Source organism: Vipera berus (genome assembly GCF_964194415.1).
Source record: "Vipera berus genome assembly, chromosome: W".
Lineage (NCBI taxonomy): Eukaryota > Metazoa > Chordata > Lepidosauria > Squamata > Viperidae > Vipera > Vipera berus.
The window spans coordinates 42,510,688-42,536,536 of NC_138210.1; the positions used below are offsets into that span (position 1 = coordinate 42,510,688).

Sequence of the window (25,849 nt, forward strand, 5' to 3'; positions counted from 1 at the left end):
CGATGATTGCCTGGGGGAAGAATTTTGGTTATGCACTTCCACTTGAGAAATGGGAAGAGATTTGGTGGACTAATATGAGGCTGGTGGTTTCCATGTCATATAAGGAGAACATAGACAAAATGCTTTATAGATGGCATCTCCCTCCGGCTAGACTTTCCAAAATGTTCCCCGGATTGTCGGCCGATTGTTGGAAGTGTGGTAAAGGGATTGGCACATACTATCACTTATGGTGGACATGTCCAGAAGTGGTTAGATATTGGATGAGGATCCAAAAATGGATAGAGGAAATCACAGGGTGTTTAGTTGATCTTAAACCAGAGACGTATCTGCTTGGCTCCAGGCCTGGAAATATTAAGAAGGAAATATGGTATTTGGTTTTACATATCTTAACGGCGGCAAGGATGGGGTATGCTCAATTTTGGAAGGCAAATCATACCCCGCTGGATGAAGTTATAATTAGGAGAATACTTGATTGTGCAGAAGCAGACACATTGACCAAGAAGTTGAAGGGTAAAGAAGAGACACCAGCATTTCTATCATGGAATAAATGGTATATTTGGATGGATAAAAGATTAAAGAAATGAGGGTGGCTTGGAGGTTGGTCAAAAATGAAGTGATATAGTCTTTGGTTTTTTTTTTATTACATTTATATCCCACCCTTCTCCGAAGACTCAGGGCGGCTTACAAGCTTAGCAGTAGCCTTCATTCTATGTATATGCCTGCTTGTTAGGGCTTTCACACACACCCCAAGCGGCATTATTACAAAGTCAGCTTATTGCCCCCAACAATCTGTTAATGAATAAGCTTTGGAGTTGGATGGTTATAAGAAACTTAATGAGTGGAATATAATTGTTAGTTTAGAAGTAGATATAATGTGAAATTTTTGAAATGGTTTTCAATTTTTTGATTTCTTCATTTTTTGTATATTGTAAATGTTTTTTTTCTTTGTCGGTGTATGGTGTGTTTTTAACACGAAATGTAAATAAAGATTTATTTTAAAAAAAAAGAAAGCAGCTAGTAGTGACTTGTCCAGCTGAGTTTCAGGAGTACTGTGTTAACTCCTTGGCTGCTGCAGCCCCTGAAGAGAAAGTTCTGTAGTGCACTGACTTCTATTATAATCAGAGTCTGAGTGTCACAGAACTTTGCTTCCAGAAACCAAACCTTTTTCTACTAAAGGAGCTCCATTAGCTGCGAGACAAGGCATCCATTTTCTTGTCCACTACAACAGAAATGAGAGAAGAAATTCATATATTAAGATACCAAGGAAACTATGCATACAAATTGGTACGTTTAAAGTAAACAAATAATTTGGCCAGGGTCAGTTTTCACTTATGTGTATTCTACCTTTTGACTCCAAACAGCAGCAAAATTATATATACATTGATATATACAAAAAGTGGAAGAATTACTAGAAGACAAAGAAACTTACATCCCCGTGAACACCAACAAAATACAGAAACTAGACAACCTGATCAAGAGAACTTGTCAGAACCCACTCCAATCCACATCTTAAGAAAGAAAGACTCTTGGAGGCAAGATTGTCCAAGCAGGAACTTTTAGTAAGACATGGATAATAGAAGGTATAATACAGGGCTTTTCAACCAGTGGTACGGGTACCACATGTGGTACATTGGCACCTGGCAGGTGGTACGCGACGATCATAGAAAAGTGGTAGCAGGGGAGGGGAATGAGCTGAACCGGTGGCAGCACCGCACAAGCCTGAGTGAGAGATGGCTGGAGCTGCAGGCCTGTCAGGGCTCAGCGGAAGCGCTAGGATCAGCACCAGGCTCCAGCTGGAGCTCGGCGCTGATCCTGGTGCTTCTGAGCCCAGAAGAAGCACCGATCAGCTGCAATGTTGCAGCATCTCCAGGGTCTTTTGATTTACATTCAGATGCTTGCCAACTGATTCATATTTATGACGGTCACAGTGTCCCAGGGTCATGTGAAGTGACCAAAACCTGCTGCAACCACCCAGCAGATGGGGAGGGATAAAAACCAAACAACACCCCCTCCCGCTGCCAGTCCTCAACAGAAATGCTCACAACAATGAAAACCTCGGACAGGAGGAACAGGGCTGCTGGGCAGGCAGGCAGGTGTCTTGCTCAGCTATGGCTTGGGGGGCACTTTTTTCAGTGCCATTGTAACTTCGAACAGTCACTAAGTGGACTGTTGTAAGTCAAGGACTACCTGTACTTCATCACTTTTTTCTCTTTTTTTGGTCATTTTTTTGACACCTTGCTAGGCAACTGGTGGTACTCGGATGTTGCCATATCCTAAAAGTGGTACAATGGGTGAAAAGGTTGAAAAGCCCTGGTTTAATAGACAGGATCTGAAAAATCTTCTCACAGATCGATATTTTTAAAGTGTCCCCAAGCAAAACCCCACCCCTCAGTTCATTTGGTCAGTTCTGGATCAGTCAAGTTTCAGGTGGCAAGCCCCTCGTGGGAAAGGGAGAACCATCAGTCCATTCGCAGCACAATTACTCCCTCCCCTTCATATTCCATCCGGAGACACAAACCAGAATTCCCCCACCCCTTTTGTTAGTTGCTCATAAGATCAGAGACAGAGGATGCCTTTCATTGATCTTTTTGCGATGGCCAACAGGCAGGTTAGATAAACAAAAAGTTACATCTAAGGAGAGGAAATGGAGGCAATAAACTCCCCTGTTTATTCCCTTTCCTCCTTGGGAATGGCAGAATCCAAGGGGGGGTGGGTTTTGGGTTTGCACAGAAAGAGAGTTAGAAATGAAATATACCTGTAAATGGATTCTGACATCCTGCCCTCCTTTAAAAAAAAGAGAGGTCCACCTGTAGAGGAAACAAAAATATAGATGTTAGCTCAGTTTGCTGGGATATTCTGTATGAAACTTCTTTAGCAACTTGGGTGCTCTAATGTGACGTTTATTGACCCACTCATTTTCTGAAGAGGAGAGGTGTTTCCAAGCTACTAAGTATTGAGTTGCTCCGTGGTGTTTCCTAGAATCTAGGATTTCTTTTACCTTGAAGTGTTGTTCTCCTTCAACCATGACAAGTGGTGGTGGTGGTGGTGGTGGTGTTTTTGGTTGTAGGGGTGACTGTTGTTCCCTTTTTAGTAAACTGCAGTGAAAAATTGGGTGTATCTGCCTAAGATTTTTGGGTAGTTCTAATTCTACTGTTAATGGGTTTATGATTATTTTAATTGGAAAAGGTACAATATATTTTGGTCCAGGTTTTTTACAGGGTTGTAGGGATTTTAGGTATTTTGTGGATAAATATACCATCTCTCCCACCCTGAATGGTGTGGGATCGACTCTCTTTTTGTCTGCCTGTGCTTTGTATGCTTGTCTAGCTTTGTCTAAAGCTTTCCTAATGATTGGCCAGGTGTTTTGTAATTATGCAATCCAGTCCTTCAGCAATGGGATTTCCGGTTTGTTTGGGATCAGTTCTGAAATAGGGTTGAAACTTTGACCGGTGGCTATTTGAAAAGGAGTGTAGCCTGTGATGGAGTGAACTGCATTATTGTAAGCAACTTCTGCGAAAGGGAGTAGGTCCGTCCAATTTGTTTGCTGAAAATTAATAAAGTACTTTAAATATTGCTCAAGTACTGAGTTCGAACGTTCAGTCGATCCATTCGTCTGAGGATGATGACTAGATGACAGTCCTTGGGTGGTTCCTAAGAGGGACAGAAATTCCTTCCAAAACTTTGACGTAAATTGTACTCCCCTGTCAGATATGATGCATTGGGGTGTTCCATGCAGTCTGTAAATGTGCTGCACGAATAGTTTCGCTAAGGCTTTTGCGGTGGGAATCTTTTGGCACGGGATAAAGTGCACCTGTTTGAAAATAAATCTGTGACCACCCAGATGACAGTGTTCCCGTTGTTTTCTGGTAGTTCCACTATAAAATCCATGGCTATTTCTTTCCAGGGGGCTGACAGGTTCACCACTGGTTGTAACAGTCCGGGTGACTTCCCTTGCAGCCTCTTAGCCGTCGCGCAAGTTTGACAGCTGCCCACATAGCTTTCTATGTCCTTTTTCATGGATGGCCACCAAAATTACCTTTTAGTTAAGTGTAAGGTTTTTACAAACCCAAAATGTCCTGCTGATTTTGTGTCATAGCACAACTGCATGAAATTGATCCTCTGGGTGGCAGGTATGTATAACTTCTCACCCACCCAGGGTAGTCCGTCTTTGATTGTGCACACATGTCTATTTTTCTGGAACTATTCATCAGTTTCCAAAGACTTTCGGAATTCTATTTCAGTTTGGCTATCCACTTGCGGCTTTATTTTAGCTTGGGCCCTGGTGATTACTGGTGCTGCCAGTTGTTGTTCAGGCATAAGTGGTTTAGAGTCAGTGACCCGTGTGCTGTTATATTGGGGCATGCGAGATAATGCATCCGCCAGGAAATTCTTCCCCCCTGGTAAGCGTTTGAGAGTGAAACGGAATCGGTGAAAATGTTGGGACCAGCGGGCTTGCTTAGGAATGAGTTTCCTGGGTGTTTTTAGTGCTTCCAAATTTTTGTGGTCTGTCCAGACCTGGAAGGGGATTTTATTTCCTTCAAGGAAATGACGCCATGTAAGTAATGACCACCTCACAGCGTAAGTCTCCTTCTCCCACACGGCCCAACGTTCTGTCTCCATGAGTTTCCTGGACAAGTATGCAAACGGTTGCAATACCCCCTTGTCATTTTCCTGTAATAATACAGCTCCCACCGCCACATCGCTCATGTCTGCCTGTATTATGAAGGGTTTATTGGGATCTGAGTGTCTCAGTACAGGTTCAGCAGAAAAAAGCCTCTTTAGCCTCTCAAATGCCGCTTGACATTCCATTGTCCACTACAGGGGCTGGCTGGGTTTCAGTGCCCCCACCCTCGTTTTCAAGAGGTTTGTGAGGGGCAGGGCTATTTGGGCAAACGGAGGGATGAATTGGCGGTAGAAGTTTGCAAACCCCAGGAAACTTTGCAATTGCTTCCTTGTGCGGGGGGGATGTGGGTGCCCATTCTAATACTGCCCTGACTTTCTCGGGGTCCATTTCAATGCCCTGTGGGGATATGCGATATCCCAGGTAGTCTATTCTTTCCTGGTGGAATTCACATTTTGATAATTTTGCATATCGGTGGGTGGCCTGCAATTTTTTCAGAACTGCTCTGACTACATTAATATGCTCCTCTTTGGTCTCAGTGAAGATAAGGATGTCAACTAGGTAAACCAGGACCCCCTTATATAGGTACTCTCTTAGCACTTCATTAATTAATTGCATAAAAACTGCGGGGGGGCCTTGCAGTCCAAATGGCAGGACTTTGAACTGGTAGCAACCCATTGGACAATTGAATGCGGTCTTCCATTAGTCCCCTTCCTTAATCCTAGTGCGGTAGTATGCTTCTCTTGTCTAGTTTGGTAAAAATCCTTCCTTTCAATAGGTGGGATAGCATATCCTTCATTAGGGGTAGGGGATACAGATTACTTTCACTAATGGTGTTCAGAGCCCTATAATCCACGCATAAGCGCATCCTTCTTCTCCCTGAACAGGACCGGGGCGGCCACTTTGGGTTTGGCAGGCTCAGTAAATCCCCTTTCTAGGTTTTTTTTAATGAATCTTTCCATCTCCGCTGTCTCTTTGGGGCTCGTGGAGTACAGCCTGGGCTTCGGGAGTTTTGCCCCAGGTTTGAATTCTATAGCACAGTCTGTGGGTCGGTGAGGGGGAAGCTCATCTGCCCGTTCCTCACTGAAAACCTCAGCAAGGTATTCTTCCAGTATTTCTGGTAACCCCTTCTCTTCCCCCACTAATGCTGTCTTGTCTCCTCGGGCTGGGGGGGTCCTTTGCGGTTTTAAGTTCCTATGCTCCCCTTCCGGGAAGTTGAGTTCTGCTGTCCTCCAATTTACCCAGGGGTTCCATTTCTTCAACTATTTCAGCCCTAAAATCATTGGGCATTCCATGCCTGGGGGTCACTACAAACATTATGTCTTCCTCATGGGTCCCCAGGGACAGGTGAACTGGTAAGGTAGCTAGGGTATGGACCCATCTAACTGGCCAAAAGAGATTGGTTGCTTTAGTCTCACCGGAATGCCCAAATTCCCCATCAGCATCAGACTGATGAGGCAGCGGATGCAGCCAGAGTCTATTAGGGCTTTTACTTTGACGGCTTCAGGCATGGAGGAAGCTAAATTAGTCACTGTCTTAAGAATGGGTGGAATGGATCCACTTACCAAGGTTTCTCCCTCCGAGCTGTCTTCCGAGGTGTCCACCGGCCCTGCGGTGTAGGCCGGAGTCCCCTCCCAGTCCTTGGCAGGGGTTGGGGACTCTACATCCTCTATCCCCCATATGGCAGGTTCTTTTGGTTTGCCTGGGGACTTCCCTGATCTCCTGGGCGATGATGGCTCTGATTTGCACTGAGGGGCTTTTTAGTGGCATTCTGTGGCATGGTGGCCCTCTCTCCCGCATTTGAAACAGCCTGTTGATTTCTTAGCCGTAGTCGGTGGTTTCGCTGCCTCGCATGTTTGCTCAGGCGGCGGGCGGGCCCATGGTTTCCCTTGGCAGTGCCTCTTCAGTAGGTCTATCTCCACCTCCTCTGCCAGGACATACCAGTCATCGAGGTGGTGTGGGTCTCCCCGAGGCAGGCAAGCATCATACAGGTCGTAGTTTAGCCCGTCTTTGAAATGGCTAACGAGGATGTCTTCCAGCCAGTTCAGCTTATTGGCAATGGCCCGGAATTCTTGGATATATTCAGCCACCGGCTGTCTGCCCTGCCTCACTGTTTTCATTCTCTCCTGGGCCTTATGATCAGCCAAAGGGTCCTCAAATCGCCTCAAGGATGACATGAACGGGTTGAAGTCGTTGAGTTCTGGGGTGTTGGAGTCATGCAGGTTCACCACCCCGTCTGCAGCCGGGTGGCTGCATAATGTGGATGTGGGCTTTGTCACTGGGGATGTCCCGTCCGTATTCCTCCATATAACTGAGGACTTGAGTTAGGAAAAAACCCAAGCATGGCAGCTCCCCCTTGAATTTCGCTTCCAGGGGCGGTAGTCTTTGAATGGATCGGTGCCTACGCTGCGGGCGGTATTGCCCCCCATCCTGATCGTCTGTGGGTCGGTGGGGGCTGGAGGCTGCTGAAGTGGTAGCTCCGGGTTCAGTGGACAGCCCCAGTGCTGCAGGTTCCAGATCCCCCGCACTGTCTCTCCAGCTGCGGCTCCAGGCGCTGTTGCAGCTGCGGGATTCAGGTTTCTCCTCTCTTAGAGAGCCAAGGGGTTTTTTTTCATCAGGTCAATAGCTTTCTCTAGGATCCACTCTGCATGTGGTGCATAACTCCCGTCCTCTTCCCTGACACGCAGGGAGCTCTCCATCTCTTGCTTCCATTCAGGTTGGTGGGCCCCCCACCTCAGGGTCACTTTCCTCGATGCCTTTCCCACTCGCTTTTCCTTCCAACGCCCATCAACCACCACGGTTTGTGGTCATGCATCTCCATCACCTCTTCCCCGGAGGAATATGACGCTTCAGCTTCCGATAGTTGGTGGGATTTCGGTCGGGGGGAAAGTTCCCTTTCCATGGGGCTTCCCTCCTTGTCGTTAGACATTGTATTTTTTGCAAAGTCCCCCAGTAAGGTTCTTCCTTCCAGGTTGACTCTTAATGCAAATCCTGTCTAATGTCAGAACCCACTCCAATCCACATCTTAAGAAAGAAAGACTCTTGGAGGCAAGATTGTCCAAGCAGGAACTTTTACTAAGACATGGATGATAGAAGGTATAATAGACAGGATGTGAAAAATTTTCTCACAGATCAATATTTTTAAAGTGTCCCCAGGAAAAAACCCCACCCCTCAGTTCATTTGGTCAGTTCCGGATCAGTCAGGTTTCAGGTGGCAAGCCCCTCATGGGAAAGGGAGAACCATCAGTCCATTCGCAGCACAATTACTCCCTCCCCTTCACATTCCATCCGGAGACACAAACCAGAATTCCCCTACCCCCTTTCTTAGTTGCTCGTAAGATCAGAAAGAGAGGATGCCTTTCATCGATCTTTTTGTGATGGCCAACAGGCAGGCTAGATAAACAGTTACGTCTAAGGAGAGGAAATGGAGGCAATAAACTCCCGTTTATTCCCTTTCCTCCCTTGGGAATGGCAGAATCCGGGGGGGGGGTGAGGTTTGGGTTTGCACAGAAAGAGAGTTAGAAATAAAATATAAATGGATTCTGACAGAACTCTCAGTGACCTCACCAAGAGGGTCTAGGACTTTTCACCTCCACCACATGCTTGCACCCCCTTCACCCCTGCCCGCTAACCACAGTCAATTGACACCAAGCATTCAAACTCAGCTGAACCTCTGCTGGGGTTTCTCCAATGCCAATGAACCCCCAGCCCTCCACCTCCGTCCCCCTTTCGTGGGTGTTTTGTAGAGGGATCATTGTACTCCAGCGATTCACCACAAGGGACAAGCAGCCGTGCCTCCCAGGAGCCAATTGGAGCTCCAAGGGGTGGGCCTCTGCTGAGACATGGCGATGCTGGCCAATGGTGGTGGCAGGTAGACGGGGGGCAGCAGCAGCTGGATGCTCAGCCCAAGATCAGGCCCTCGGTGAAGGTGCTAGGGGGCTGCATTGGCAGGCAGCAGCATTCTCTCTCTCTCTCTCTCTCTCACACACACACACACACACACACAAACACACACTCCGCTGCAGGATCAGGCAGGCAATCCTTGATCGGGGCTTCCGTGAAGGCGTTGGGGAGGGGGCTGTGTTGGCAGGCAGCAGCATTCTCTCACACACACACACACACACTTGCCAGGCATCCACACAGTATCCAGGGGATTAAAACTGTGTGTGTTTGTGTTTGTGTGTGTTTGTGTGTGTGAGAGAGAGAGAGGGACCCTCCTCCTCTTCCAACAGAAAAGGATAGCCTGCCTGATCCTGCAGTGGAGTGTGTGTGTGTGTGTGTGTGAGAGAGAGAGAGAGAGAGAGAGAGAGAGAGAATGCTGCCTGCCAACACAGCCCCAATGCCTTCATGAAGAGCCCAATCCTGGGCAGAGCTGGGGGTCCACTGGCGTCAGAGAAATGCCAGCAGAGGTTCAGCTGAGTATGAAGGCTCGCTGTCAATTGGTTGTGGCTGGAGGGCAGGGGTGAAGGGGGTGCGAGTATGTGGCAGAGGTGAAAAGTCCCGTTCTCCATCAAGAAAGGCCAATTTACCAAAGAGGAACAGTGGCGGATGAGAAGCAGTGACCCCTACCTACAACATCGCAAAAGAATTAACAAAAAAAGCTTGGGCACTTCACAAGGGGAAGCAAACAGTCCATCAACTCCCCACTTTCTTCAAACAGAGACGTGACTATAGATGACGAAATCATGGTCTCATTTGATGTTATAGCCCTTTACATGTCCATAGATCTGGAAATAGCTAAAGAATCTATGACCACATTACTCCACAGCACACCTGACTTAACCAAATACACAAAGATTGAAACACCCAAGATTATGGATCTCATTAACCTCTGTCTAACCACATACTTCCAATTTGATGGACAAACCTATCAACAAATTAAAGGTATACTTATGGAATCACCGCTTTCAGGACTTATAGCGGAGGTCGTTATGCAACATCTGGAAGCCATAGCACTTCCACAAATACAACCCAAACTATTGATCAGATATGTAGACAACACCTTCACCATAATAAAGGATCAATTAGAGAACACCCACAAAACCATCAACATCATCTTCAAAGGAATCCATAATAATAAAAATCCATAAATAACTCACTACCCTTCCTGGACATCCTGATCAGCAGAAACCACGATGGCAAACTAGAAACACAAGTGTATTGAAGAACCACCCACACCAACCAAGTGCTCCACTACCAAAGCAATAACGCAACCTCCCATAAGAGAAGCTGCATAAGATTTTATTTAGATGAGCACAAACTCACTGCAGCAACCCTGAACAGCAGAAAAAGGAAGCAGAGCATCTATATATCATCTTCCAACAAAATTGATATCCATGCAACTTTATCAAAAAGTGCCTGACCACTCAACCCATTATAGCACAACCAACACAAGCCATAACAAGTATAACACTACCATACTTCAAGAACTTCCAGTTTGCCATCAGTGCCTTCAGATGCATGGAGGCAAACTCCGTCTTCAGCATCCGATTTCATCCCACTGGGGGACCCTGGAAAGGGTTGAAAGTCGCCCTGTAGTGGTGACGAGCGAGGAGGGGATCCCTGCTTGATCGCAGGAGGGCAGCCCTCCCGCTTGATCAGGGGCAACTCTCCAAACCGACGGAGGAAAGACTGGCCATAGCAATATGGCTCGTCATTAAGCTGCTGACAGCCAAAGTCAAAATTACTACCAAGCACCTTTAAAGCAATGCAGATGAAACTGGGTGAGATCTGATCTTCTCTTTAAGACTCTAAATATCTTTCCTGAAAAAGCTGCCCAAAGTATTTTTCCCCCTGTGAGGAAGGAGGGGGAATTCCTGCCCCACCCTGTAAGAACAGCGGCAACTGACTACCCAGGGGAAACAAAGCAATTATAAGAACTTTAATCTAATTGGATGCATATACTTTTGAAATTTACCTGTGAGAAACTCACCTGTAAAGAGAATTTCTGGGCGGCATAACTGGCCCGCTTGAACTACGAATGTAAACCTTTACTGACTTTCAGAGTTATATGTGGGGAATTGCCTTCCTATCTCTTTATTTGAGGAAAGTAGCTAAGCCCTTGCTGATTGGACCCTCTTTGCTTTTAAACTGCCAGAGGCTGCTGGGAAAAGCTACAATACTGTGAGTTAAGGTGGGTGGAGGAGCAAAGTAGCTAAACCCTTGCTGATTGGACCCTCTTTGCTTTTAAACTGCCAGAGGCTGCTGGGAAAAGCTACAATACTGTGAGTCAAGGTGGGTGGAGGAGCAAAGTAGCTAAGCCCTTGCTAATTGGATATAACCAAAAATCAAAAATAGTGGTGGTACATTCAGGGCAAGTGCATCTGAGATTCCTTTCATCTCAACATGTCTGGCTTAGTTCAGTGCAACACTTGTTTTGTAGCTGTCTTTCGCAGCACTCTTTTCAAACTGGGAAAATGTCCTATCTGTACACAAATCACTAGTCTACAAGGACAGATTATTTATCTAGGGTCTGTAATCTGTGCTCTTCAGGCAGAAATTAGGTGTTCAGCTCAGCCCTTCTACTCTACTGAGCCTCCGCACTATCAGCCCCCTCTACCGCAAAGATCCTGCAGGAGAAGGGCAGTGTGGACAACCATGGGATCTGGCAGGGTGAGAGCTGTGAACCATAAACCCAAAGCTTTCGCTGTGTCCCTGCATAACAGATACAGTGCCCTTGCTGACCTTAATAGGGACATTAAGGAAACAGGTCAAGGTAGTTTGTGATGATCACTCAAATAAGCAGGGGACCATGGTCTGAGATGAACTTGTTTTTGACAGGGAGAAGTGTGAATCAGGTATTACACATCAGTCATGCAAGAAAAGAAAGGTACCCCAAAAGAGAAGCCACCTTCTGGTTGGTGATTCAATTATACGGGATGTAAATTTAGGAAAGGATACAGAGGTTTTGACGGGTCAGGTGTCTTCCAGGTGCTACTGCTAGTAGGGACAAGATGCGTATTTTCAAAATAGTCAACAATGCCAGCAATGACTGTGATGTGGATGCTATTGTACATCTTGGCACTAACGATCTCTCCCAAAAGGATGTACTCTGTGTGCAGAATGATTTCCAGAGCTTGGGGCAGGAACTCAGCAGAATAGGCTGTAGGCTCACTTTTTCAGAGGTCCTACCAGTGTATAAGGAGCAAAATGGAAAAGGCCAGCGTATAGCAGAATTTAATATGTGGCTAAAGGAGTGGTGTAAAGGAGAAGGCTTTGGTTATATTGGTCACGATGTCTGTAGCTGGTCCAATGACAAAATGTACAAAAGAGATGGTCTGCATCCATCCAAGGAAGGGACTGAGTTACTTGGCAATAAATTCACAGCTTTTCTGGAGGAATATTTAAACTAAACAACGGGGACAGTGAGTTAATTGATACAGAACATCACTGTCCCCGGCAATCTAAGAAAATAGGGGAACTCAGGCACCACACAAGTTATGTAGCAAGTAAACACAGGGTCAGTCATAAAGGACTCAAATGTCTATACACCAATGCACAGAGTATGAACAGTAAGCAGGGTGAACTAGAAATTCAGGTAAAGGAGGGCGGATATGATATTGTTGCCATTACGGAAACGTGGGACGAAACCCACAAATGGAACACACAGCTAGAGGGATTTAAATTATTTAAAAGAAACAGAGTAAACAAAAGAGGAGGTGGAGTTGCTTTCTATATAAGAAATAACTTTATCTCTACAGAAATAGAGCACAACAATGATGAAAACTGTAAACTTGAATGTATTTGGGTCAATATAAAATGGGGAAAAAATGACATTGCCATAGGTGTATACTATAGGCCGCCCAACCAAAGGGAGGAAATAGATGAACTTTTTGCTACTCAGCTAACTAAGGTATGTAAGAAGCACATCACAATAGTAATGGGGGACTTTAATTACCCTGATATCAACTGGGAGACAAACTCTGCACCAAGTGGAAGATCAAACAGATTCCTGACAAACCTAGCAGACAACTTTCTCTCCCAAAAAGTAGAGAAGGGAACTAGGGGATTAGCCATATTGGATTTAATTCTCACTAACAGAGATGAAATGATAGAAGGTGTTGAAGCCACAGGAACCTTGGGGGGAAGTGATCATGCAATATTGGAATTCAACATTCTGGAAGCACAAGCAACAGAACACAGCCAAACTAGAGTCTTGGACTTTAAAAGAGCTAATTTCAATAAACTTAGAGAGACCTTGGGAAGAATTCCATGGATGAGAATCCTAAAGGGGAAAACAACTCAAGAAGCTTGGGAAATTTTGAAAAGTGAGATAATAAAGGCCCAGTCTAGCACAATACCAACAAAGAAGAAAAATAACAGCTTTCAAAAGAAACCAGCATGGCTGCATAAAGAACTCTCTGATAAACTGAAAGATAAAACGGACAAGTATAAGAAGTGGAAAGAGGGGCACATAACTAAGGCAGAATATCAGCAAACAGCCCGTGCCTGCAAAGATGAAGTGAGGAAAGCTAAGGCTCAAAATGAACTAAGGCTTGCGACCAAAGTCAAAAATAACAAAAAAAGCTTCTTTCAACATATAAGAAACAAGAAAAAGGTTAAGGAAATGATTGGTCCATTAGTGGGGGAAAGTGGCAAGTAGGTGACAAGCAACAGGGAGAAAGCAGAACTATTTAACTCGTTTTTTGCATCTGTCTTTACACAAAGGGAAAAACAGTCCAACCTACCCAAACCAGTGCCATAAAAAACAGATTAGAACCACAAGTTAAGATAGGCAAGAAAATGGTAAGTGAGCACCTGTCCAGCCTAGACGAGTTCAAATCACCAGGACCAGATGGATTACACCCCAAGGTTCTCAAGGAACTGGCAGACGTGATCTCAGAACCACTGAACTATATTTTTCAAAGATCCTGGAGCACTGGGGAACTACCAGAGGACTGGAAGAGAGCTGATGTAGTTCCCATCTTCAAAAAAGGGAAAAAAATAGATCCAGGAAACTACAGACCTATCAGCCTGACCTCAATACCTGGGAAGATTCTGGAAAAGATAATCAAACAACAAATCAGCGAACACCTTGATGCGAACAAAGTCATCACTAAAAGCCAACATGGGTTTGTCAAAAACAGATCATGCCAGACAAACCTTATTGCATTCTTTGACCAAGTGACAAAACTAGTGGACCAGAGGAATGCTGTAGATATAATTTACTTGGACTTCAGTAAGGCATTTGATAAAGTAGATCACAACCTACTACTTGATAAGATAGAAAAATGTGGGTTAGATAGCATCACCATCAGATGGATTCGTAGCTGACTGACAGGCAGTACTCAGTGTGTGGTCCTCAATGCAACTGCATCTACATGGAAGGAAGTGTGTAGTGGGGTGACCCAGGGCTCTGTTCTGGGCCCAGTGCTCTTCAACATCTTCATCAACGATTTGGATGAGGGGATAGATGTGGAACTCATCAAATTTGCAGACGACACCAAGCTGGCAGGAATAGCCAATCCTCCAGAAGATAGGCTTAAAATACAGGAGGATCTGGACAGACTCAAACACTGGGCACTATCTAACAAAATGAAATTCAATGCTGAAAAAAGTAAGGTTCTACATTTAGACAGGAAAAATCAAATGCACAGGTATAGTATAGGTGGTACCTTGCTCAATAGTAGTAACTGTGAGAGGGATCCGGAGTCTTATTAGACAATCACTTCAATATGAGCCAGCAGTGTGCTGCAGCTGCCAAAAAAGCCAACACAGTGCTAGGCTGCATTAACAGAGGGATAGAATCAAGATCACATGAAGTACTAATACCACTTTACAATGCCTTGGTAAGGCCACGCCTGGAATACTGCATCCAGTTTTGGTCACCACAATGTAAAAAAGATGTCGAGACTCTAGAAAGGGTACAGAGAAGAGCAACAAAGATGATTGGGGACTGGAGGCTAAAACATATAGGGAACGGTTGCTGGAATTGGGTATGTGTAGTTTAATGAAGAGAAGGGTGAGGGGTGACATGATAACAGTGTTCCAATATCTCAGGGGCTGCCACAAAGAAGAGGGAGTCAAGCTATTCTCCAAAGCACCTAAAAGCAGGACAAGAAGCAATGGATGGAAACTAGTCAAGGAGAGAAGCAACCAAGAACTAAGGAGAAACTTCCTGACAGTTAGAACAATTAACCAGTGGAACAACGTGCCTCCAGAAGTGGTGAATGCTCCAACACTGGAAGCTTTTAAGAAGAGACTGGACAGCCATTTGCCTGAAATGGTATAGGGTTTCCTGCCTGAGCAGGGGGTTGGACTAGATGACCTCCAAGGTCCCTTCAAACTTATTATTATTGATTATATGAAATGATGAAATACCTTGGACTATAAAATCTTACTTGACAAACGACTTCTACTATAAAGAGTACCTATAAACATGTGAAATAAAGGTCCCATACCTAGTTATAAAATTATTTTTAACGTCTGATTTTAAAGTCCTCAACTTAACACATTATTAAGAGAATATGAAGACCAAGAAAAGATCCTTTCCATACATGAAACCATTCTTTCAGCTTGTGGCAAAATAAGACCCAACATAAAAGAACAAGATGCCAGCTTAGATACACAAACCCAAATTTTTACTACAATCAAAGAACAACGCAGAAGATAACAAAAGAAGTGGAACAATCAAATACTAAGACAGAGGACTCAATTGACCAACAAATACAGTTAATGAAAAATCCAAAAAAGGGAGTGACAACATTGAAAATGGAAAAGACTTTCTATATAAATCAGAAGAAATTTGAGAAAGAAGAACAGATTGAATGGAATATAACCCTATCAGGGCAATTGTGGGAAACTGGAGTAACAGGGAGATGATTTAATGAATGCAAATGAGCTAGCCCTTCCAAAAAAATGGCAACTAAATGGTCTCATTTCAAATAATATATATAATAATAGAGGGAGATCTATTTGATGATCTAAAAGCACTAACATGGAAGGCTAGTTGGCAAAGGAAGAAAGCCAGAATAAGGCTGAAGAAAATTGGGGTTTTGATTTATTAGAGGGGATTTCATATTGCTAATTAGAGGGTTAAAGGAAGAAGTTGAGATAAGGGGAATTTTGGTCATTAAATTTAAAATGTTTGGAAACTAGTTGAAAATAAGGATTGTATTTGTTTAATATTTAAAAATTAGACACCCCCCTCAAATTAAAAATGTTTGATTAACCCAGACTATATAATGGTTTTGATTTATTAAAGGGGATACTGTATTATTAATTAGATGATTTAATATGGTGGGAAATAGAAGAAGACTATATTCAAATAGATAAGATGTCTGTTTTGAATATTAGATTCTGTTATGAATTGAGACAAGGGAAACTTTGGTTACCTAAAGCAGGGCTTTTCAACCTTTTCACCCATTGTACCACTTTTAGGATATGGCAACATCCGAGTACCACCAGTCGCCTAGCTCCAGCCATCTCTCGCTTAGGCTTGTGTGATGCTGCCACCGGTTCAGCTCATTCCCCTCCCCCGCTACCACTTTTCTAGGATGGTTGCGTACCACCTGCCAGGTGCCAATGTACTACAGGTGGTACCCATACCACTGGTTGAAGAGCCCTGACCTAAAGCTTGGAAATTATAAATATCAAATGTTAAATTTGAATATTGATGGGAAACTAAAAATTGGGAAAAAATCAATAACAGGACATTGTCTATGAAGATTGAATGTAAAAGTAATTAAGATATGTATAAGTTAAAAATTTGATAAATGTAATGATGTTTTTACTTAGTTGATATAATAATTACTGTATTAGCTTAAATATGAGATAGTAGATATTAAGGGAAAAAGAGAGGAAATATTTGATGTTGTAACTTGAGATTCATACTAAAGATTTTTGTATGTTATTGAACTATTGATTAACCCAGCCACCAAGTTGCTTTTTAAATACTTAAATGTAAAATTGTAAAATAAAATATTATTTTTTTAAAAAAGAACTTCTCAGAAACCATCAACAGACTACTGCAACCACATGGAATCAGTGTAGCACACAAAACAACTAAAGCCCTTCAAAATATCCTAAGTAAATCAAAAGACCCAGAAGACCCAGAAGACCCAGAAGAAAAAACAGAAGCCATCTACAACATACAGTATAAAGACTGCAACAGTCACTACATAGGACAAACAGGCAGAAGACTAGCAGAATGCATCCATGAACACCATCTAGCAGTCAGAAGACATAATGAAAATGCCTTAATTTCACAACACATGGACAGACTTCACCATAATTTCAACTGGGAAAGTGTAACCATCCTAGACCAAGCCAAGTCCAAAAACTCTAAGAGAATTCCCAGAAGCCTGGCACTCTGACAAATCAGCCATCAACAGACACATAGAGAAAAATAACGTCTACATACAGGTGAAACTCGAAAAATTAGAATATCGTGCAAAAGTTCATTTATTTTAGCAATGCAACTTAAAAGGGGAAACTAATATATGAGATAGACTCATTACATGCAAGATAGTTCAAGCCGTGATTTGTCATAATTGTGATGATTATGGCGTACAGCTCATGAATACCCCAAATCCACAATCTCAGAAAATTAGAATATTGTGAAAAGGTGCAATATTCTAGGCTCAAAGTGTCCCACTCTAATCAGCTAATTAAGCCATAACACCTGCAAAGGGTTCCTGAGCCTTTAAATGGTCTCTGTCTGGTTCAGTGGGAATCACAATCATGGGGAAGACTGCTGACCTGACAGTTGTGCAGAAAACCATCATTGACGCCCCCCCTAAGGAGGGAAAGCCTCAAAAGGTAATTGCAAAAGAAGTTGGATGTTCCCAAAGTGCTGTATCAAAGCACATTAATAGAAAGTTATGTGGAAGGGAAAAGTGTGGAAGAAAAAGGTGCACAAGCAGCAGGGATGACCGCAGCCTGGAGAGGATTGTCAGGAAAAGGCCATTCAAAAGAGTTGGGGACTTTCACAAGGAGTGGACTGAGGCTGGAGTCAGTGCATCAAGAGCCACCACACACAGACGGATCCTGGACATGGGCTTCAAATGTCGTATTCCTCTTGTCAAGCCGCTCCTGAACAACAAACAACGTCAGAAGCGTCTTACCTGGGCTAAAGAAAAACAGACCTGGTCTGTTGCTCAGTGGTCCAAAGTCCTCTTTTCTGATGAGAGCAACTTTTGCATCTCATTTGGAAACCAAGGATCCAGAGTCTGGAGGAAGAATGGAGAGGCACACACTGCAAGATGTTTGAAGTCCAGTGTGAAGTTTCCACAGTCTGTGTTGATTTGGGGAGCCATGTCATCTGCTGGTGTTGGTCCACTGTGCTTCATTAAGTCCAGGGTCAACGCAGCTGTCTACCAGGAGATTTTGGAGCACTTCATGCTTCCTTCCGCAGATGAGCTTTATGGGGATGCTGACTTCATTTTCCAGCAGGACTTGGCACCTGCCCACACTGCCAAAAGCACCAAAACCTGGTTCAATGACCGTGGGATTACTGTGCTTGATTGGCCAGCAAACTCGCCTGACCTGAACCCCATAGAGAATCTACGGGGCATTGCCAAGAGAAAGATGAGACATGAGACCGAACAATGCAGAAGAGCTGAAGGCCGCTATTGATGAGACCCAGCGATGCCAACCCAGCGATGCCCCTGATGTGATGTCCCGTTGCCTGGAAGCAGTACGGATTTGGATGGGGAAGAACAGGCTCCAGCTCAACCCGGCCAAGACTGAGTGGCTTTACGTACCGGCATCTCGACTTGTCCAAGAGTTTCCATCTTTGGTTATGGGAGGAGAGGTGTTACCTCCCGTTGATAGGGCACGCAATTTAGGCGTCCTCCTGGACTCACGACTCAGTTTTGAAGATCATATTGGAGTCGTGGCCAAGGGGGCATTTGCCCAGGTTCGCCTGGTGCGCCAGTTGCGCCCCTATCTGGACCGAGATGCCCTACGTACGGTCACTCATTTTATTTTTATTTTTTATTTTAATTCCATTTATATCCCGCCCTTCTCCGAAGACTCAGGGCGGCTTACAAGCTTAGCAGTAGCCTTCATTCTATGTATATGCCTGCTTATTAGGGTTTTCACACACACCCCAAGCGGAATTATTACAAAGTCAGCTTATTGCCCCCAACAATCTGGGTCCTCATTTTACCTACCTTGGAAGGATGGAAGGCTGAGTCAACCTTGAGCCTGGTGGGATGCAAACCTGCACTAATTGCAGGCAGCTGGTGTTACTTAAGGAGGCATTAGCCCACTGCTCCACCAAGACTCATGCACTCGTTACCTCCCGGATAGATTACTGCAATGCTCTCTACATGGGGCTGCCCTTGAAGACCACCCGGAGGCTCCAGCTGGTGCAGAATGCGGCCGCGCGGGTAGTGATGGGAGCATCCCAATACTCCCATATTACACCCCTCCTGCGCGAGCTGCATTGGTTACCGGTTGTCTTCCGGGTGAGATTTAAGGTGCTGGTACTTACCTTTAAAGCCCTACATGGCCTAGGCCCGGGATATTTGCAGGACCGTCTGCTGCCAGGAACGACTTTCCATCGCCCAGTGCGCTCACACAGAGAGGGCCTCCTCAGGGTGCCATCGGCTAGACAATGTCGGCTGGCGACCCCCAGAGGGAGGGCCTTCTCTGTGGGAGCGCCAGCCCTGTGGAACCAACTCCCCCTTGAGCTCTGGTCCTTTCGCCGCAACCTTAAAACTTTCCTTTTTCATCAGGCTGACTGACCTGGACTGACAGCAGGGTTTTTAAAAATGTTTTTAAATTTTTAATTGTTTAGTTTAACTTATTTATTGGGGCTGTTTATTTAATTTCTTTTAACTTTTGTATTGTTGTTTTTATTGTTGTTAGCCACCCTGAGTCCTTCGGGAGATAGGACGGCATATAAGTCCCAAAAATAAATAAATAAATAATAAATATTGAAGCATCCTGGTCTTCCATAACACCTCAGCAGTGCCACAGGCTGATAGCTTCCATGCCACGGCGCATTGAGGCAGTAATTGCTGCAAAAGGGGCCCAAACCAAGTACTGAGTACATATGCATGCTTATACTTTTCAGAGGTCCGATATTGTTCTATGTACACTCCTTGTTTTATTGATTGCATGTAATATTCTAATTTTCTGAGATTGTGGATTTGGGGTTTTCATGAGCTGTACGCCATAATCATCACAATTATGACAAATCACGGCTTGAACTATCTTGCTTTGCATGTAATGAGTCTATCTCATATATTAGTTTCCCCTTTTAAGTTGCATTACTGAAATAAATGAACTTTTGCACGATATTCTAATTTTTCGAGTTTCACCTGTACTATGCAAAAGCGATAATCAGCAAGCCAAAAGGGGAACAAAAAGATCAAAACACCTCCCCAACAATCAACACCCAGGTGAACAGAGATTTAACACAAAGATTAACATCAGACCAACCATCAAGACACAAAAAATACCCCAATCAAGGAACTACCAACTCAGACAAAGAAGGTAACAGTAAAAAGCAGCCTAATCAATTTGCCATCACTGCCTCTTCTGGGATATCCTCATCAGGAGAGAATAAGAGAAACTGTGTAAGAACACTATTTATGAGCACAAACACAACTCAAGCTAACATTAAACAACAGCCCAAACAAGGAACTACCAAGACCACTGCCACCAACACTGACAGGGCAAGCTAGAATATAAATAAGAGCAAACCCCACTCCCTACTAGAACTGATGATGAATAGAATAGGAATGGAATGGAATAGAATAGAATAGAAATCTGGAAGGGACCTTGGAGGTCTTCTAGTCCAGCCCCCTGCTCAAGCAGAACCTATACCAGTGATGGTGAACCTTTTAGAGACCGAATGCCCAAACTGCAACCCAAAACCCACTTATGTATCGTTGGGTGCCAGGTGGGCGTGACCCAGTGGGTGGGCATGGCTGCGGTGGTCACGGCAGACTGGGTGGGCGTGGCTGCCTCGATGTTGCTCATGGGGAGGGACCGCTGTGGGGCCAGGCAGGGTTGGGGGACATACAGGGGGTCTCTGGCTGGTGGGACGATGGGCAGGCTTGTCCTGTGGGGTGAGGCGAGGCAAGGCAGGGGGGCAGGGCAGGGGTGCTATTGCTGCAGGGCAAGGCAAGGCGAGGCAGGGGCCGAGGTGACTGCTGCCTGACACCATCGGCCCACCGTGGCCTCATGGCAGCGGCATTGGGCAGGAGGCGGCAAATGGCCGGTTTCAGCATGATGCAGCTGTTAGCCACCTCACGTATTGTGCTCAATGCTGCTGCAATGCGGCTTGGCCGAAAATGACCATGAAACAAGTGGGGCAGGTTTCCCACACACACACCTGCCACGTGGATTGCCCTGCCGCCAACTTTTCCCCACCTGGCACGCGGATCACCTTGCTGCCGTTTCCCCCCCACACCCCTGTATGGATTGCCCTGCTGCCGCTGCTTGGAAAACGCCTTTTCCAATCCTCCGGAGTTCACAACCATGGCCGCAGGGTGATTTTCCATCACACCAGCAGCCAGATCCAGGCTCCGGAGGCCTGGAAAAGGCCTCTACCGCCCAAAGCTAGGGCTGCAGAGCGATTTCACCTTCCCCCCCAACTGCTGATCTAGGAGTCAGAGGCCTTTTCCAAGCCTCTGGAGCTCGTATCCATGGCCGCGGGATGATTTTGCGGCACGCCAGCGGCCCAATTCAGGCTCTGGAGGCCTGGAAAAGGCCTCTGCCACCCGGATCTAGGGCTGCACAGCAATTTTGTGCCCCATGGCTGATCCGGGTGGCAAAGGCTTTTCCAGGCCTTCGGAGCCCGGATCGAGCCACTGCCACGCTGCAAAATTGCCCCGGAGCCATGGATGCAAGCTCCAGTGTCTTGGAAAAGGCCTCTGCCACCCAGATCAGCTGGGGGGGGGCCATGAAATCGCTCTGCAGGCACACCTGGATTCACGCTGGCAGCTGCCTCCACCATCCAGCCCGGATCCGCCCAGCTGTTGCAGCTGCTCCCTGACTCCCAATGCAGAGAGAAAGAAAGCGAGAGCGCAGGCGCACGTGGAGAGGCGGAGGGGAGCAGCCTGGCCCCGCCTCCCTCTGGGGCGATGCCATGCATGCCCACAGGGACAGCTCCGCATGCCGCCTGTGGCACACGTGCCATAGGTTTGCCACCACGGACCTCAGACAAGTGACTGTCTAGCCTCTTCTTAAAAATCTCCAGTGATGGAGTGCCCACAATTTCTGGAGGCAAGCTGTTCCACTGGTTAATTGTCCTGTCAGGAAGTTTCTCCTTAATTCCAGGTTGCTTCTTTGATCAGTTTCCAACTATTGTTTCTTGTCCTGCGTTCTGGTGCTTTGGAGAATAACGTGACCCCCTCTTCGTGGCAGCCCCTCAAATACTGGAATACTGCTATCATGTCACCCCTATTTCTTTTCTTCAGACTAGCCAAACCCAGGTCCTGCAGCCGTTCTTCATATGTTTTAGTCTCCAGGCCTTTGACCATCTTAGTTGCTCTTCGCTGAATTTGTTTTCCAAACTCTCAACATCTTTTTTGTGATATGGTGATCAAAATTGGTGGCAGTATTCCAGGTGTGGTCTTACTAGGGTTTTATAAAGCAGTACTAATACTTCACGCGGTGGCTCAGTGGGTTAGGACGCTGAGCTTGTCGATCAGAAGGTCGGTAGTTCGGCAGGTTGAATCCCGAGTGCTGCGTAACAGAGTGAGCGCCTGTTACTCGTCCCAGCTTCTGCCAACCTAGCAGTTCGAAAGCACGTAAAAATGCAAGTAGAAAAATAGGGACCACTATGGTGGGAAGGTAACAGCGTTCCGTGCGCCTTTGGCGTCTAGTCATGCCGGCCACATGACCACGGAGACATCCTCGGACAAGCGCTGGCTCTTCGGCTTTGAAACGGAGATGAGCACCAGCCCCTAGAGTTGGAAACGACTAGCACACATGTGCGAGGAAACCTTTACCTTTACCTTTAATACTTTGTGTGATCTTGATTCTATGCCTCCGTTTATACAACACAGGATTGTATTAGTTTTTTTGGCGGCGGCTGCACACTGCTGGCTCATAGTCAAGTGATCGTCCACTAGGACTCCAAAGTCCCTCTCAGCCAGGTCTCACCTGATCTGTATTTGTACCTTTGATTTTTCCTACCTAAAACTGCTTTTTTCCACATTGAAACTCATTTTGTTGGATAGGACCCATTGTTCAAGTTTGTCAAGATCTTTTTGGATCCTGAGTTTGTCTTCTGGGGTGTTGCATACTCCTGCCAGTTTAGTGTCATCTGCAAATTTGATGAGTTCCCCTTTTCTGTTCCCTCATCTAAGTCATTGATGAAGATATTGAACAGTACTGGACCTAAGACGGAACCTTGTGGTACCCCACTGCTTACCTCTCTCCATGTGGATGTAGTGCCATTGAGGACTACTTGTTGAGTTTGGTTTGTTAGCCAGCTACAGATCCATCTGGTGGTGATGTTGTCTATTCCAACTTTTTCTAGCTTACTAAGGAGTAGGTTGTGGTCTACTTTGTCAAATGCCTTACTGGAGTCTAACAGCATTTCGCTGGTCTACTAGTTTAGTCACTTTATCAAAGAATGAAATAAGATTGGTTTGGCATGATCTGTTTTTAACAAACCCATGCTGGCTACTAGTTATAACTTTATTTGCTTCTACTTGTTCACAGATCTGTTTTTTTATCTTTTCTAGGATCTTCCCAGGTATTGATGTTAAACTGATTGGTCTGTAGTTTCTTGGGTCCGTTTTTCCCCCCTTTCTTGAAGATGGGAACATCAGCCCTTTTCCAATCCTCAGGTATTTCCCCGGTGCTCCAGGATTTTTTAAAGATATGGTGCAGTGGTTCTGAGTTAACATCTGCCAGGTCCTTCAGAACTCTGGGATGTAATCTGTCGGGTCCTGGTGATTTATATTCATCAAGGTCGCATAGGTGTTCTCTTACCATTTTCCTGCTTATTTTTTGTTTCTAGTTTGTCTTTTGCAGTGGTTTTTGTGGTATGTTGGGCTGTAGTTTCTTTTTGTGTGAAGACTGATGCAAATGAGTTAAGCAGCTCTGCTTTCTCCCTACTGCCTGTTACTTCCTTGCCATCCTCTCTCTTTAGTGGACCTACAGTTTCCTTAAGTTTTTTCTTGTTAATATGTTGGAAGAAACTTTTTTTTATTGTCCTTGATTTCTGTTGCAAGTCTTTGTTCGTTCTGAGCCTTTGCTTTCCTGACTTCTTCTTTGCATGTTCTGGCTGTCTGCTGATAATTGGCCTTGGTTACGTGCCCCTCTTTCTATTTTTTGTATTTGTCCTTTTTGTTTTTCAGTTTGTTAGAGAGATCTTTGTGCAGCCATGCTGGTTTCTTCTTGACTTTTTCTTTCTCAGTGGTATTGTTTTGGTCTAGGCTTTTGTGATAGCGTTTTTCAGGGTTTCCCATGCTTCTTGGGTTGTTTTCCCCTTTAGGATTTTCATCCATGGGATGTTTCCTAGGTTCTCTCTGAGTTTGTTAAAGTCAGCTCTTTTGAAGTTTAAGACACTGGTTGGACTGTTTTCTATTGCTAGTGTTTGCATTATGTTAAATTCCAGTATGACGTGGTCACTTTCACCCAAGGTTCCGGCAATTTCAATTCCCTCTATCACTTCTTCTCTATTTGTAAGGATTAAGTCCAGTATAGCTTTACGTCTAGTTCCCTCCTCCACCTCCATTTAAGACTTTTATGCCTGTCTGTGGGTATGTTTCCTGCATCTCCTGATTGTTGAGTTTTTCTTTTTTCTCATCACTCCCTACCTCTTTGTTTTCTTGGGATTTATGATTGGTTTTGGGTTCTAGAGATTCTAAAGATTGGTCACCCTTCCCCCTCAATTTTAATTTAAAGCCCTCCAGTCTTTTTCTGAGTACATTTTCCCCTTTTTTTGGTAAGGTTCAGTCCATCCCTTGCCAAGAGTCCTTTGTGTAGGTAATGCAGTCCATGATCCAGGAAGCCAAAGTTTTCTTGGCAACACCAACCCTTTAGCCAATGGTTTATTTCCAGAATTCTTTTCTCCCTCAATGGGTGTTGTTGGCCTTTCGTTGGGAGTACTGATGAGAACGCTACTTGCGTTCCCATCTTAACTTTATTTCCTAGTTGTTTATAATCTCACACTATTGTACTCAGTTTCTTTGCTGTGTCATTCGTCCCAATGTGGAGGAGGAGGAAAGGGTAGTAATCTGTAGGCCTAATTATTTTGGTTAGGTTCTCAGCCACATCTTTGATTTTTGCTCCAGGGAGACAACATACCTCCCTGGATTGTATGTCCGGTCTGCAGATGGATGATTCTGTTTTGTTTGAGGATAGAATCTCCTATTACCAGGGACTTCCGGTTTGCTGCCGTGGCCACCGCGGATGTTCAGAAGGCAACATTATGGAAGACTTTTCATATAAACCAGAAGAAACCTGAGGATCAAGAAGAACAGACTGAAGGGAAAATAAACATTTCAGGACAACTACGTCAAGATGGAAAAATAGAGAGACGATCTGTTAATCCTTCCAAAAAAATGGCGACCGGATGGCCTTTTCTACTCCAAACAATATATATAACACAGGGAGATCTATTTGATGACTTTAAAGCACGCACATGGAAGGCGAGTTGGCAAAGAAAGAAAGCTAGAATAAGGCTGAAGAAAATTGGGGTTTTGACTTATTAGTGAGAATTAAAATAGAACATACTCAAATAGACAAGATGTGTACTTTGAATGTTAAATTTTGTTATGAGCTGAGATAAAGGAAATATTGGTCATTTAAAACTTGGAAGTATAAATATTAAGAGTTAAATTTGAATATTGATTTGCTTGTAAAGGTTGAATGTAAAAGTAATTAAGATATATATAAGCTAAAAATTTATTGATAAATGTAATAAATGTTTACTTAGTTGCTATAATAAAAATCACTACCTTAAATATGAGATAGTAGACATCAAGAGAAAGAGAGAAAGTATTTAATGTTGAAATAAGAGAAATTTTTGTTACTAAATTTAAGACATTTGGAAATTAACAGAAAATAAGAATGTTATACTGTATTATTAGTTGGTGTAAGATGGTGAGAAATAGAATATATTCAAATAGATAAGACGTGTATCCTGAACATTAGATTTTGTGATGAATTGGGATAAAAGAAACTGTGGTTATTTAAAACTTGGAAATTATAAATATTAAATGTTAAATTTAAATATTAATCAGAAACTAAAAATTGGGAAAAACTAGTTAGGACATTGATAGTCTATAAAGATTGAATGTTAAAATAACCAGG

General features: G+C 44.4%; 1 long non-coding RNA gene across 1 annotated transcript; it reads right to left on the reverse strand.

Annotated features, from left to right (window-relative positions):
* Positions 1 to 426: 426 nt before the first annotated feature.
* On the reverse strand, positions 427 to 24,968 carry LOC308676047. Its single transcript, XR_014028256.1, has 3 exons — positions 24,842 to 24,968; positions 2,756 to 2,807; positions 427 to 1,219 (listed from the first exon to the last, which is right to left on the reverse strand). It is a non-coding gene; the product is annotated as an uncharacterized lncRNA (long non-coding RNA).
* Between the last annotated feature and the right edge of the window lie 881 nt (positions 24,969 to 25,849).